This window comes from Engystomops pustulosus, chromosome 6 (assembly GCF_040894005.1).
Source record: "Engystomops pustulosus chromosome 6, aEngPut4.maternal, whole genome shotgun sequence".
Taxonomy (NCBI): domain Eukaryota; kingdom Metazoa; phylum Chordata; class Amphibia; order Anura; family Leptodactylidae; genus Engystomops; species Engystomops pustulosus.
Window position 1 is genome coordinate 139041600 of NC_092416.1, and position 14174 is coordinate 139055773.

The following is a 14174-nucleotide window of genomic DNA, read 5'->3' on the forward strand; positions in this document are numbered from 1 at the left end:
GCAGGGTGTGCTCCAAAAATGGCATTCGGAAGGACACCATTCATCACTGTGAGACATGCCCAGAAAAACCAGGGTTATGTATGAAAGATTGCTTCCGAATTTATCATACATCCCTGGATTTTTAGAGTACCCTTTTAACCCTGATGCACAGCTTATACATCATGCCGCATGCCACACCTTCCTTTCTAAGCCTTGCCATGTGCCCAGCCTGTAGATTACTGTAGTTTCCAAAGTAGGGTCAGTTCTTAGGGGTTTCTACTGTACTGGCCCCTATTGGCATCTACAAATCTTTCATGATGCCAAAAAGAAAAAAAAAAAATGTACAATGTCTGTGCTCCAACAAGTTATTCCCTTTTGAGCCCTGCCGTGTCTCCATCCTACAGATTATTGCCTCCTATGGGGTATTGCCCTAACCGGGGTAACCCGCTGAATGATTTTTGATGTGTTTTTCCCCAGTGGCATGAGTTGAGCAAAATACTTTTGTCACTTCAATGGCATATTTGATAAATTGCAATACAATTGTTTCTCTGCACTACTCACTTTGTATTACATTTGAGCCAGCACCTTAGGGGTTAAAATGCTCATACAAGCCTACATACATTCTTTGAGGGGTGTCCTTTCCAAAATGGGGTCACTACTTGGGGGTTTCTATTGTACTGGTACCTCGGGGGCACCCCCCATTACCAATCTAGTGAAAACGGAGCTTGAAAACCTAAATTGTGCTTTTTTCTTCCTGACCCCTGCCGTGTGCCCAGCCTGTAAATTATTGGCACATGTGTGGTATTGCCGTACTCGGGACAACCCGCAGAATGATTTTTGGGGTGTTTGTCTAAAGTGGCATGGGTTGGGCACAGTATATGAGTCACTAAAATGACATTTTTGAGATAAAAACGCAATTTTTACTCTGCACCATTTACTTTGCATTCAATTTTGACCAGCGTGTTGGGGGTTAAAATGCTCACCACAACCACCGATAAATTTTTTGAGGGGTCTAGTTTCCGAAATGGTGACATTTTTTGGGGTTTTCTATTGTACTTTTACTTCAGGGGCTCTTCAATTACACTGTGGCACCACAAAATATTTGCAGCCAAATTGGCCTTCCAAATTCCCAGTATCGCTAACTCTGTTCTGGACATCGCTGTGCGGGGAAACAGCAGCTGACATCCACATGTCTGGTATTGCCGTACTCGGAAGAAGCAGGGCAAAAATTAGGGATATATATTTACCTCAATTTCCTTCTGAATGTATCCATTTTAGGGCTAAATTAGAAAGATTGAAATCAAATATTGAAATTTCAAAATTTCCAATCCATTTTCGTATGCTTCCGGAAAAATAATTAAAGGGTTAACAGACTTCTTAAATGCTGATTTGAATAGGTTGAGATGTTAGGTTCATAAAATGGTGTTACTTGTGGGGGTATATAGTACATAAGCCTTTATACGGCACTTCCAAACTGAATTGATCACCAAAAAGTTCCCATTTTTCAAATTTCAAGAAAATCTGAGAAGTTGCTACTAAAACTTCAAACCTTCTCACATCCATAAAAAAAATGGAAACGTAAAACAAATAATGGGTATAAAAAGGAGACCAATGGCAAAAGGTTTCTATCAAAAAAATTTGTGGTATCACTTTTCGTCTAAAAAGTATAACATTTGAAACTTTGAAAATAGTCATTTTTTGCAAATTTTTCCTAAATTTTAGAATTTTTACCCCCAAAAAAAGAAAGGATCACCAAAATGAAACTACTAACATAAACTACAATGTCTCACGAGAAAACAATTTCAAAATCACAGAGATATCTTAAAGCGTTGAAAAGTTATTACCACAGGAAGAGACACTGGTCAAATTTTTTTTAAAAAGTACCGAGCCTTAACGTACAAACAGGCTGCGTCCTTAAGGGGTTAAACACTAAGGTATTATCAAACACTATGGGGGTAAATTACCATTAGGCAGCTTTAGAACCAATAGATTTTACATGAATACACATCTCACATACTGTATATCTATTAATATAGCTTGTCAATTACAGCATTTTGCCTATTTTGCAGAAAGTTTTTATACACGGGTTCCCTCTTGTGTCCTGTTGGCAAAATGCAACAAAAGACTTCCAGGGCCCTGGGAAAGATTATAGTAAGCAGAAATATAGAAGAAATATAGACTCTTACTGTATGATGTATTGCTGATCAGTGCTCAGGCCTGGTGATCCCACGGGGTAACTGGATTGCACTGGTGCAAATAACAACGCAGTTATACAATTCTAAAGTGGAAAGGGTGGAAAGGGGACAGGAAGAGGGGAGGGATGGCAATGAGAAAGGTAGAAGAGTGTACAAATCAGAGGAGGGGGTAACATTAGCCATAACCACAATATTAACAGTTATCAATAACCATAACAGTAACATGTTCCTTGTATACTTCCACCCATTAGCTAGGCCGCTGTTTGGATTTGTTGATGAGTTTGTCCTGCAGTATGATTCTATAGATAACATAAGAGAGTGAGTTATGTGAGGTTTGTGAAGTTTAAGGTCTGATCTACCTAGAAATGTTGGATGCGTAGTATGCATGCCATTTGGCCCATGTACGACTGTATGTAGTTAATGGGCCCGTTCTGGTGTCAATTAGTTTTTCCAAAGTTGCATTGCATTGTAAACCCTGCACAATTTCCCTAAATAATGGGGCGAGCTAGATTTCCATTTTTTAGCTACGTGTACTCTGCTGACTGTCAAGATGTGGAATGTCAACAAGGATTTCAATCTCCGACATAATTAAAGGGATTTGCCCATGAAATAAAGTTCTAAAATTTTAACCCATAGTGATGTTTACACATTAACCATAATTTTTAACTACTTGTTTTATAATTTTACTCAGTTTTATTGCTGCTTTAGCTCCTATAACTCAGTAATGGTCAGTGTAAAATTCCAGAGTGTGGGGGCGGGGACTCTCTAAGCAGACACATTGGGGCACATTTATTTACCTGTCCGCCGAGTTCACCGAAAGTACATTATTCCGACAAGAATGCACTCTGAGGCGATTCGCTAAGATTGTGCGCCCGATATCCTGCATGTGTCGTTTTCCCGCTCAGGTCCGCCGGAGTTCACCTTCTTCTTCCTGTTGCATGTAAGTGCATTGTCTTGGGACAAAAATTGAAAGCTAAATTCCGCGCTCAGTCCAAATCCCTCATATCGTCCAACGGCCCGCCCCCCCATTTCTGTCGCATGAAAGCCAGAGCAGCTGCGCCAAAATCCGATTGTGAGCGACACAATCTCCTGCTAAATACCTGTCCCAGCGGCGACGGAAGTGCGATTCGCGACCCTTAGTAAATAAGCCCCACTATGATCCCTGTAGTGCTGTGAGATGCTGTGTCCTGACAATGTGCTTACATGATCAGGGTCCAGGTTTAACTACACTTTTATTTAACTTTTGAACATTAACCGGTTAAGGACTCTTTCCTGTTTTTTCATTTCCATTTTTCACTCCCCACCTTCAAAAATCTATAACTTTTTTATTTTTACACGTAAAGAGCTCTGTGACAGCTTGTTTTCTGTGTAACAAATTGTACTTCATAGTGATGGTATTGAATATTCCATGTCATGTACTGGGAAGCAGGAAAAAAGTTCCAAATGCAGTAAAAATGATGAAAAACCGCATTTGCGCCATTTTCTTGTGGGCTTGGATATTACGGCCTTCACTGAGCACCCCAAATGACATGTCTACTTTATTCTTTGGGTTGGTACGATTACGGGGATACCAAATTTGTATAGGTTTTATAATGTTTTCATACATTTACAAAAATTAAAACCTCCTGTACAAATTTTTTTTTTTATTTTGCCATTTTTTTTTTGTACGGAGCTGTGGTGGTGTCAATTTTTGCGACATTTGAAAATATTTTCAATGATATCATTTTTAGGACTGTACGACCTTTTGATCACTTTTTATAGATTTTTTTAAATATTTTTCAAAATGGCAAAATGGCATTGAAAAAACGTTAATATATTTTGATCGGGCATTTTCAGACGCGTCGATACCTAATGTGTTTATGATTTTTAATGTTTATTTATATCTATGTCAGTTCTAGGGAAAGGGGGGGTGATTTGAATTTTTAGGTTTTTTTATTATAATTTTTTTTTTACTTTTTTTATTTTTCTTTTTACTATTTTTCAGCCTCCCTAGGGTATTTTAATCCTAGGTTGTCTGATCGATCCTATCATATACTGCCATACTACAGTATAGCAGTATATGGGGATTTTCCTCCTCATTCATTCCGAAGACCCGAGGCTACCATGGAGACGGATCGCCGCTCCCCGATGATGTCACGGGGAGCGACGATCCTAGTCAAGATGGCGGTGCCCATGCACCGCCATCTTTTTGAGGCTGTCGGCCGCTTTGCCGGCAGCAATTGCTGTGATAACACCCGCGATCGGTTCTAGCACCGATCTCGGGTGTTACCGGCAAGTCTTTGCTGCATTATGCAGCAAAGACTTTCCGGCTATGTAGAGGGCTCAGCCCGTGAGCCCTCTCCATGCAGTGGGACCCGACCGCCGTCGTGACCCGACCGCCGTCAGTTAACTAGTATCTGACACATGGAAAAAGAGAGATGAGATAGATCACAGAATAGAGATGATGAGATCCATGAAATGGATATAAAACACAATGACACTTTCCAGCAGTGATAACTCAACTACACACACAGTCAGCCCTGCTATGCCTCCCTCCCCTGAAATAAAGATCTAATCTTTCCTGTAACTTGAAGATTTAGTTTTCTAATGCAGCTGTTTGCTGACAGGAAATGTGAGGATCTGTGTATGTGGGTGTGTGAGCTCTTTGGAATGTGAGAGTAGGGGCGATGCAGTCTGAGGAAGGAGAATCTAATTATGAGAAAAAACTGTCCTGCCCGACCCTAAAGTGAGAAGATTAATGGTTGGATCTTGAGGCAACTAAAATTGTGTACGCCAGGACTGATAGAGACAGGTTGGAATTATATCTGTGAAAATCTGTATTTTGTTAATTACAGTAAATTAGAGAATGTGTTATTTTGTTATCCTGAGTATATTTAAGAAACTTGTCTTTGTGGGAATACTGTTTTAAGTGGGGGTAATTTATCATTTAGTTGGCTCCTTGAGACAGTTCTATTTCTGTCTTTGGAGCTCCGCTACTCTCAGATTTCTTAAAGTAACATTGACCCTTGATAAATCTGCTGGCAGTGTCTTATGCTAAGTGGGTTGTTTGCCAGAGTCGCATAAAAAATCTGAAAATATCAAAAGTTACAGAACATGAAAACGGAAAGTCACATATCATGAATTAAGCCCTATTTTGAAGACTAGTCTATGCAAATAATGTATTTAGTGCAAGCAGGGTCTATGTCAAAGTGATTCTGCACTGTCCTATGATCATTTGTCGCAATGTAAAGATCGCAAAACAGCATTACTACCACAACTGCGCCAAAACAAGCCAAACATAGACAAAAAAAAACTATGACAAATTACACCCAGTGAGTGTCTGAATGTACGATGAAACTCAGCTCCAATGGAAAAATGCTGGAGTTTAGTAATCACTACTAATCAATGTTAACACTGCTGGTCACGCTGGTGCCTGGCTCCTCCAACTTGTCTTCCTGAGGGGGGAGAGGAGAGATCTGCATGTGCATGATGGTACCCAACTTTTGGTTTCAAATAAGACTCAGTGCACTCTAAGGTTGGTGGCTGCATCATTGGCATGTCTTGAGCTGTGCATTTTGTATATTTTAGAAGCACCATTCAAGTAATGGGCACTATGAAGAGAAGTATTGAGTTAGGCTCTGCTAAACAAACTTTAAAATTATTAAATTTTGGTATCCGCGTTTCAGAGCACCAGGCTCCTTCCTCCGTAGAAATAACTGTCTGGGGGTATTCTAATTATGCTGGAAACAGTGGGATGGACTATAGTTAAAGATGCCTTTATTAGATTAAAACAACTGTGGAACAAAATGGGGACCCTTTACTATGGGATACTTTGCGCCATGTAGGCGTGATTACAGTGGGTCACACTACTGTATAGAGCACAAACTATTATTTTCTCTGTATTCTCTATACAAACCAACTTTTTGTGACTCTATGGGGCACATTTACTAAGGGCTTTGTGCCAGTTTTCTGCTGGATTTTGCACGTTCTTTCTAGTGGAAACTGCTTGCACAGGTAATAATAATATAAAATAATTCTTTATTTATATAGCACCTACAGATTACGCAGCACTGCACAGAGCTTGCCAAATTGGTCCCTGTCCCCATGGGACTCACAACCTACCGGTATGTTTTTGGAGTGTGGAGTACCTGGAGGAAACACAGAGCGAACATACAAACTCTTTGCAGATGTTGACCTGGGGGGGACTTGAACCCAGGACCCCAGCGCTGCAAGGCAGAAGTGCTACCCACTGGACCGCCAAGCTTTTAAGAAGTGTCCGGGTCACTCTTGTGTCGCATGCAACCCTTTTGTGGCGCACCTGCACTAGCCTCCATGCAACATAAATCAGGGGGCATTCTGGCTCAGTAGGACCTTGGGCCGTATTTAACATGAAAAGTCTGTCGCACGCCTCATGTGCAGCACAAAAATGTTGGTGAACTTTGTCAGGCCAGCGCAGGGAAGCGACAGATTCAGGATTTCTGGTGCACGTTCTTAATGAATCTGTGGCAGCCAGCATTATACACGGGCGGAACACTTTGTAAAGTTTCCGAGCTTCTTAGTAAATGTGCCTCTATCTGTTCAATTATTTATTTCTGCACAATGTTTGGGGGCATTTTACAACTCTTGATAAAACAGCGACTCTAGACACATTTATCATTGCGTCAGTGTATCATATTCTAGGCCAGGTTTGGCCTGGTGTAAAATTGCATCGTTTCCTGCACCTGAATGAGTGCAGGCTGTAGCTAGTGCCCAGGCCAACAATGATCAGCACCGGCCCACTACGCCATCAGCTGCATCCCCCTTTACACCCCTTCAAGAGCACTTGCAATGGATGTGCCGTAAAAGAGTGTTCTAGTGTGTGAGATATTTTCAATGAGCTCAGCATAGCCCTGCCCCCCTACTCTGAGTAAGAGCTGCAATTGCCATCTTGTTACATATTACAGCAGGAGAAAAGGCTGTGGAGCAATTTGAATGCAGACATCAAAAACATAACACAGAGTAAGGAGACTTCCCAAGTGCTCTAAGCCCAGCTTACAATCCTGGACTACAAATGCAACAGAAAACAAAGCAGAAAGGATTCTATAGTGTTAAAATATATGTTAACACTGAAAATATAAATTATTTTAAATTGCTACCATATTGCAGGGATTTACATATATAATGTTCTAATTATATAAAACTATGTTAACCAATGTGCTACAACAAGACAATCTTATCTATCTGCTTCTGCATCTAATTCTGAATTATTTTGATTCTCTTATGATTTATGATTTAGCTACGTTGCAGTTCATCATTTTCTCATTTCTATTTCTGTACAATATACTGTATATACTCGAGTATAAGCAGACCCAAGTATAAGCTGAGGCCCCTAATTTTAACACAAAAACATGAGAAAACCTATTGACTCGAGTATAAGCCGAGAGTGGGAAATGCATTGGTCACAGCCTCCCCATTATATAGCCTGCTGGACCCTGTCCCATATTATATAGCAAGCACATACCCCCCCAGTATATAGCCAGCCCCCTGCCCCAGTATATAGCCAGCCCCAGTATATAGCCAGCCCCCTACCCCAGTACATAGCCAGCAGCGGGGGAAAAATAGGCTTATAGTCGAGTATATATGGTAAATCCTAATTCCCAGTACACTACTAATTTTATGTATAGACACAAGAGATCTCCTTGACCAAGTCTCTAGCAAGAAAATACAGTATGTATTGCATTAGAAGTAACATTTCTTTGAGGGTATTTCCTCACAATACTAAGCTGATCATACAGTGCTCCATTGCAGAGACCCCCAGGTTATTCCGAGGAGGGGAACTTGCAGCAAGTTTTCATTAAAGGGAAAATAATACATTTCACAGTGTAAATAAATGATCTTTAATTGTAGAAGAGGTACTTGTCTAATCACCCCTAGGGGCATGCCAATAAAGAGAAGTCATCCATATAAGCTTTTCTAGTTTCCGAGTTTTTAGTTGAGCTCTCCATTTACCACTTCCACAACTTTAGAAAATATTAAAGACTATTATTTGTAAAGCGCTATGGAATGATGGCGCTATATAAATATAGATCATTATTATTATTAACCCCCTTAGCGCTCCGCGCCGTAGCTGTACTGCGCAGCTTCCCACTATTAGCGCTCAGCGCAGTACAGCTACTGCACGAGCGCATAGGATTTTAAAAATGTCACCACTTCGCAAGACTTGGTGATATCGGGATGGGACTTGGGTGACAGAGGCAGGAGGAGTTCCTGTCTCCTTCACCCGACCAATCAAATCGGTCCCGCCCGCCGATCGCCGCGATTGGCCAGTCAAACCTGGCTGGCCAATTGCAGTGATTTTGGGCTAAAAAACGTGGTTTTAGCTTCTTCCTCCAGCGGCACCATTTTGGTTTGGTATCGCTGGAGAGAGGAAAGAGCGTTACTGTGTGCACCAAAATACACTTTTACACTATAATTAGTGTTCCGATCCCTATCTGATCCCTATTGTTCCCTACAAATCCCTATCCCTAACTGTTTTTTCCTGTGTGTTCCCTGTGTGATCGCTTGTGTGATCCCACGTGTCTTCCGTTTTTCCCTGTCTGTCCCTTCTGAACCCAAACGCACTTTTCAGTGCGCTGTGTTAGCGTTGTTTTGCACTGGATGCACTTTTCAGGGCGCCGTGTGAATAGCATCTTTAGCGGTAGTTAGTTTGTCTTAGGGCAAGCTAGGTACATTTGTAGAGCCTTTTTGCGCGGTGCACATAGGTTTTTTTTTCGGTGCCTGGTAATATTTTTTTTCCAGAGCGCCGTAGGTGTACCCGTAGCTATTTTTTGTGTGTGCCATCTGTGCGGCTTGTCCTTGTGGATTGGTGTGCATTATCTTTTGTGTGTGCTATCTGTGCGGCTTGTCCGTGTAGTTTGGTGCACATTATTTTTTGTGTGTGCCATCTGTGCGGCTTGTCCGTGTGGTTTGGTGCGCATTATTTTTTGTGTGTGCTATCTGTGCGGCTTTTCCGTGTAGTTTGGTGCACAGTATTTTTTGTGTGTGCCATCTGTGCGGCTTGTCCGTGTGGTTTGGTGCGCATTATTTTTTGTGTGTGCTATCTGTGCGGCTTGTCCGTGTAGTTTGGTGCACATTATTTTTTGTGTGTGCTATCTGTGCGGCTTGTCCGTGTAGTTTGGTGTGCATTAGCTTTTTTTTTTTTGTGTGTGCTATCTGTGCGGCTTGTCCGTGTAGTTTAGTGCACATAATTTTTTGTGTGTGCCATCTGTACGGCTTGTCCGTGTAGTTTGGTGTGCATTAGCTTTTTTTTTTTTTGTGTGCTATCTGTGCGGCTTGTCTGTGTAGTTTGGTGTGCATTATCTTTTTTTTTGTGTGTGCCATCTGTGCGGCTTGTCCGTGTAGTTTAGTGCACATTATTTTTTGTGTGCCATCTGTGCGGCTTGTCCATGTAGTTTAGTGCACATTATTTTTTGTGTGTGCCATCTGTGCGGCTCGTCCGTGTAGTTTGGTGTGCATTATCTTTTTTTTTTTGTGTGCCTGCTAGACGGTTTATCCGTGTAGTTTGGTGCACATTATCTAATTTTTCTAGTTCTCTATTTTTTTTTGTGTGCAATGTCTCAGAAGACGTACACCGTGTTGGAGGCAAATAACATGCTTGCCTCTGACACCGAGTCAGCTAGTGGGGATGATGTCCCCTTTTACCTTTCATCATCCTCCTACTCATCTTCCAGTGACCTGGAAGGACCCCCAAGAAGGCGCCATAGGGTTCCAGGGACTTCTGCGATTGAAGTGCCTGGGACTTCTGCAGGAGAAGAGCCTGGGACTTCTGCAGGAGTAGTGTCTGAGACTTCTGCAGGAGAAGCGTCTGGGGCTTCCACTGACCCCACATGGGTAGCCCCAGATAATTATACCCCTCAGGTCCCTGACTTTTTGGGCCATCCTGGAATTAACTTTGACACGGCAGGGCTCAGAGCTGTGGACTTTTTAAAGTTTTTTTTGGATGAGGAGCTGATGAATGTTATTATATTTCAGACAAATCTCTACACTGCACAGCATATTGCCAAAAACCCCCTTCATTTTATGCACAACCCTACAGGTGGACCCCTGTCCCTGCAGCAGAGATACACAAGTATTGGGGCATAATACTCCTTATGGGGATAGTAAAGAAGCCTTCAATCAGGGACTACTGGAGCACAGACATCCTGTACCACACCCCGATGTTCCGCATGGCAATGAGCAGGATGCACTTTGAAGCCATCCATAAGTTTATGCATTATGCCGATAGCACACAGCGCCCACCCAGAGGTGACCCCAGTTATGATCGTTTATTTAAGGTCAGGCCCATATTAGATCATTTTAGTGCCAAGTTTGCCCAGGCATATACCCCCGCCAAACATGTGAGCATAGACGAGTCCCTGGTACAATTCAAAGCCAGTACCTGCCCAATAAGAGGGAAAGGTATGGTGTGAAGATGTATAAGCTGTGCGAAAGTTCATCAGGGTATACCTACAAGTTCAGGGTATATGAAGGGAGGGACTCCACTATAGTGTCCCCAGAATGCCCCCCCTTCTTGGGTGTTACAGGGAAGATAGTGTGGGATTTGGTGCACCCACTGCTGGACCAGGGCTACCACCTCTACCTGGACAATTTCTACACCAGCACTACCCTGTTCAAGTGCCTCTTTTCCAGAAATACTATGGCATGCGGCACTGTACGCAGAAATCAGAGAGGTCTCCCTAAGTCGCTGCTTGGGCAAAAACTTAAAAGGCACAAAAGCAGGGCACTATTGTGTGTTAAGTACAAGAGAGAGGTCCTTGTATTAACCACAATACATGAGCACACCACCACCCCTGTCCCAGTACGAGGTACCAGTACAGAAACCCCCAAGCCGGACTGTATTTTAGATTATAACAAATACATGGGAGGGGTGGACTTGTCTGACCAGGTGCTTCAGCCGTACAATGCCATGCGGAAGTCGAGGGTGTGGTACAAGAAGCTGGTCGTGCACATCATGCAGATGGCATTGTATAATGCTTTCGTACTGCATCGATATGCCGGCCAGAGGGGAACTTTCCTGGAATTTCAAGAGGCGGTAATAAAGTACTTTCTTTTTGGAGACCAGGAAGGGGGGAGTGCTAGTACATCTGGAAGCGAGGCCACATCACGTATTGTACCAGAGCAGCACTTTCCAGGAGTAGTTCCCCAAACAGCCAGCAAGGGAAGGTCACAAAAGAGGTGCAGGGTGTGCTCCAAAAATAGCATTCGGAAGGACACCATTCTTCACTGTGAGACATGCCCAGAAAAACCAGGGTTATGTATGAAAGATTGTTTCTGAATTTATCATACATCCCTGGATTTTTAGAGTACCCTGTTACCCTTGTTGGAGTTATCCTGATGCACAGCTTATACATCATGCCGCATGCTGCACCCTCCCTTCTAAGCCCTGCCATGTGCCCAGCCTGTAGATTACTGCCCCGTATGCTTTACCCGGGAAAACATGCATCATGATTTTTAGGGTGTTTGTCTCCCATGGCAGCAGCTGGGCACAAAATGACATAATGGATATTTTTTACTATGCAATATCCATTATGCACTTTTTCAGGGGTCCACCAGTGGGGTTAAAATGCTAACTATACCCCTAGATTAATTCATGGAGGGGTGTAGTTTCCAAAATAGTGTCAGTTCTTAGGGGTTTCTACTGTACTGGCCCCTATTGGCATCTACAAATCTTTCATGATGCCAAAAAGAAAAAAAAAAGTACAATGTCTGTGCTCCAACAAGTTATTCCCTTTTGAGCCCTGCCGTGTCTCCATCCTACAGATTATTGCCTCCTATGGGGTATTGCCCTAACCGGGGTAACTCGCAGAATGATTTTTGATGTGTTTTTCCCCAGTGGCATGAGTTGGGCAAAATACTTTTGTCACTTCAATGGCATATTTGATAAATTGCAATTCAATTGTTTCTCTGCACTACTCACTTTGTATTACATTTGAGCCAGCACCTTAGGGGTTAAAATACTCATACAACCCTACATACATTCTTTGAGGGGTGTCCTTTCCAAAATGCGTTCACTACTTGGGGGTTTCTATTGTACTGGTACCTCGGGGGTACCCCCCATTACCAATCTAGTGAAAACGGAGCTTGAAAACCTAAATTGTGCTTCTTTCTTCCTGACCCCTGCCGTGTGCCCGGTCTGTAAATTATTGGCAAATGTGTGGTATTGCCGTACTCGGGACAACCCGCAGAATGATTTTTGGGGTGTTTGTCTAAAGTGGCATGGGTTGGGCACAGTATATGAGGCACTAAAATGACATTTTTGAGATAAAAACGCAATTTTTACTCTGCACCATTTACTTTGCATTCAATTTTGACCAGCGTGTTGTGGGTTAAAATGCTCACCACAACCACCGATACATTTTTTGAGGGGTCTAGTTTTTGAAATGGTATCATTTATTGGGGGTTTCTATTGCACTGGCACCTCACGGCCCTGCCAACATGACATGGCACTCCAAATCCAAACGTGTGAAAACGGAGCTGGAAATTTTACCCCCCCCAAAAAGGAACGAATCACTGAAATGACACTACTAACATAAACTACAATGTCTCACGAGAAAACAGTCTCAAAATCACAGAGATATCTTAAAGCGTTGAAAAGTTATTACCACAGGAAGAGACACTGGTCAAATTTAAAAAAAAAGTACCGAGCCTTAACGTGCAAACAGGCTGCGTCCTTAAGGGGTTAAAGACATTTGGCCGGATACATCAAAATACTTCAGCCTTTTGACGTATCTGGTGAGTGGTTTCACATGTGAAAAGTCGCTGACTGCAGCAAGTGCACCGGACAACTTCCCCATCGACTACGCCCCCCTTCACGCCTCTCCACACCCTCCTGGCTTGGAGCTGGCATGTAGGGGAAAATAATTGCAAATGCTAGCGACACATTAGAATTTGGCATCAACAACAGTGTTCTGGTGCAGAACCCCTGATGAATAAGTCCCATTAACTTATTAAACTATTTCTTTTAGTTATAGAAATTCTTCACTCATAGGATTCTTTTTACTCTACCGAAATAGCTAAAACTCTACCGGTTGCTGTAGCCCTTTATATTTTGGAAAGCAGTGAAAACATTACCTCCCCAAGAATAGCAATTATTTCTGAGCGACAAATTAAAAATTTTAAAAAATTTGGTAACCATTTTTTAACATTTAACAATTAATTATGTGTGAGAAAATAAATATTTTGTACCATATTTTTGTGAGCCAAAATTATTTATTTGCACTATGTTAAGAAAGTGGATTTTTAAAGATTTTTTTTGGTGAATCAGTAAAAAATGTATTTGTATTATATTTCGGGACAACATGGATTTTGCTTAGAAAAAAAACAAAAAATATATTTTTGAAAAAAAATTGTGAAAAATGTAATATTTTGTAAATTATGTGACAAAATTAGTTTTATTTTTGAAAAACATTATTTTTTTTTACAAAATTGAATTTTGTAATTGTTAAATATGAATGCAGTAACCAATTTCATATGTTTTGGAACAAAATTATTTAATTTTAATACAAAGGAGGTCATTTACTAAGGGCACGATTCGCGTTTTCGCGACGTGTTATCCGAATATTTCCGATTTGCGCCGATTTTCCCTGAATTGCCCTGGGATTTTGACGCACGCGATCGGATTGTGGCACATCAGCGCCGGCATGCACGCTTTTTTTAAAAAGTGTCGTTTGATACGCGCTTACCTGCACCTGGCTTGGTGTACTTCAGTGCAATCCGATAAAATTCAGCGCAGCAGCGACACCCGGTGGACGTCAGAGGAACTGCCTTAGTGAATCCCGGGTGGACCCGAATCCTCCGCAGAGAACGAGCCGCTGGATCTCGAATGGACCGGGTAAGTAAATCTGCCCCAAAATGTGTGTCGTGTTGCAATCATGTTTAAAATAAGTATTGTTTTCAACATTTGCAAATAGGGCAAAGGAAAAGATACATGGTACACAAGCAAAACCATGATTCATCTTGGTGTTAGGGGAGGGTTTAAGATAT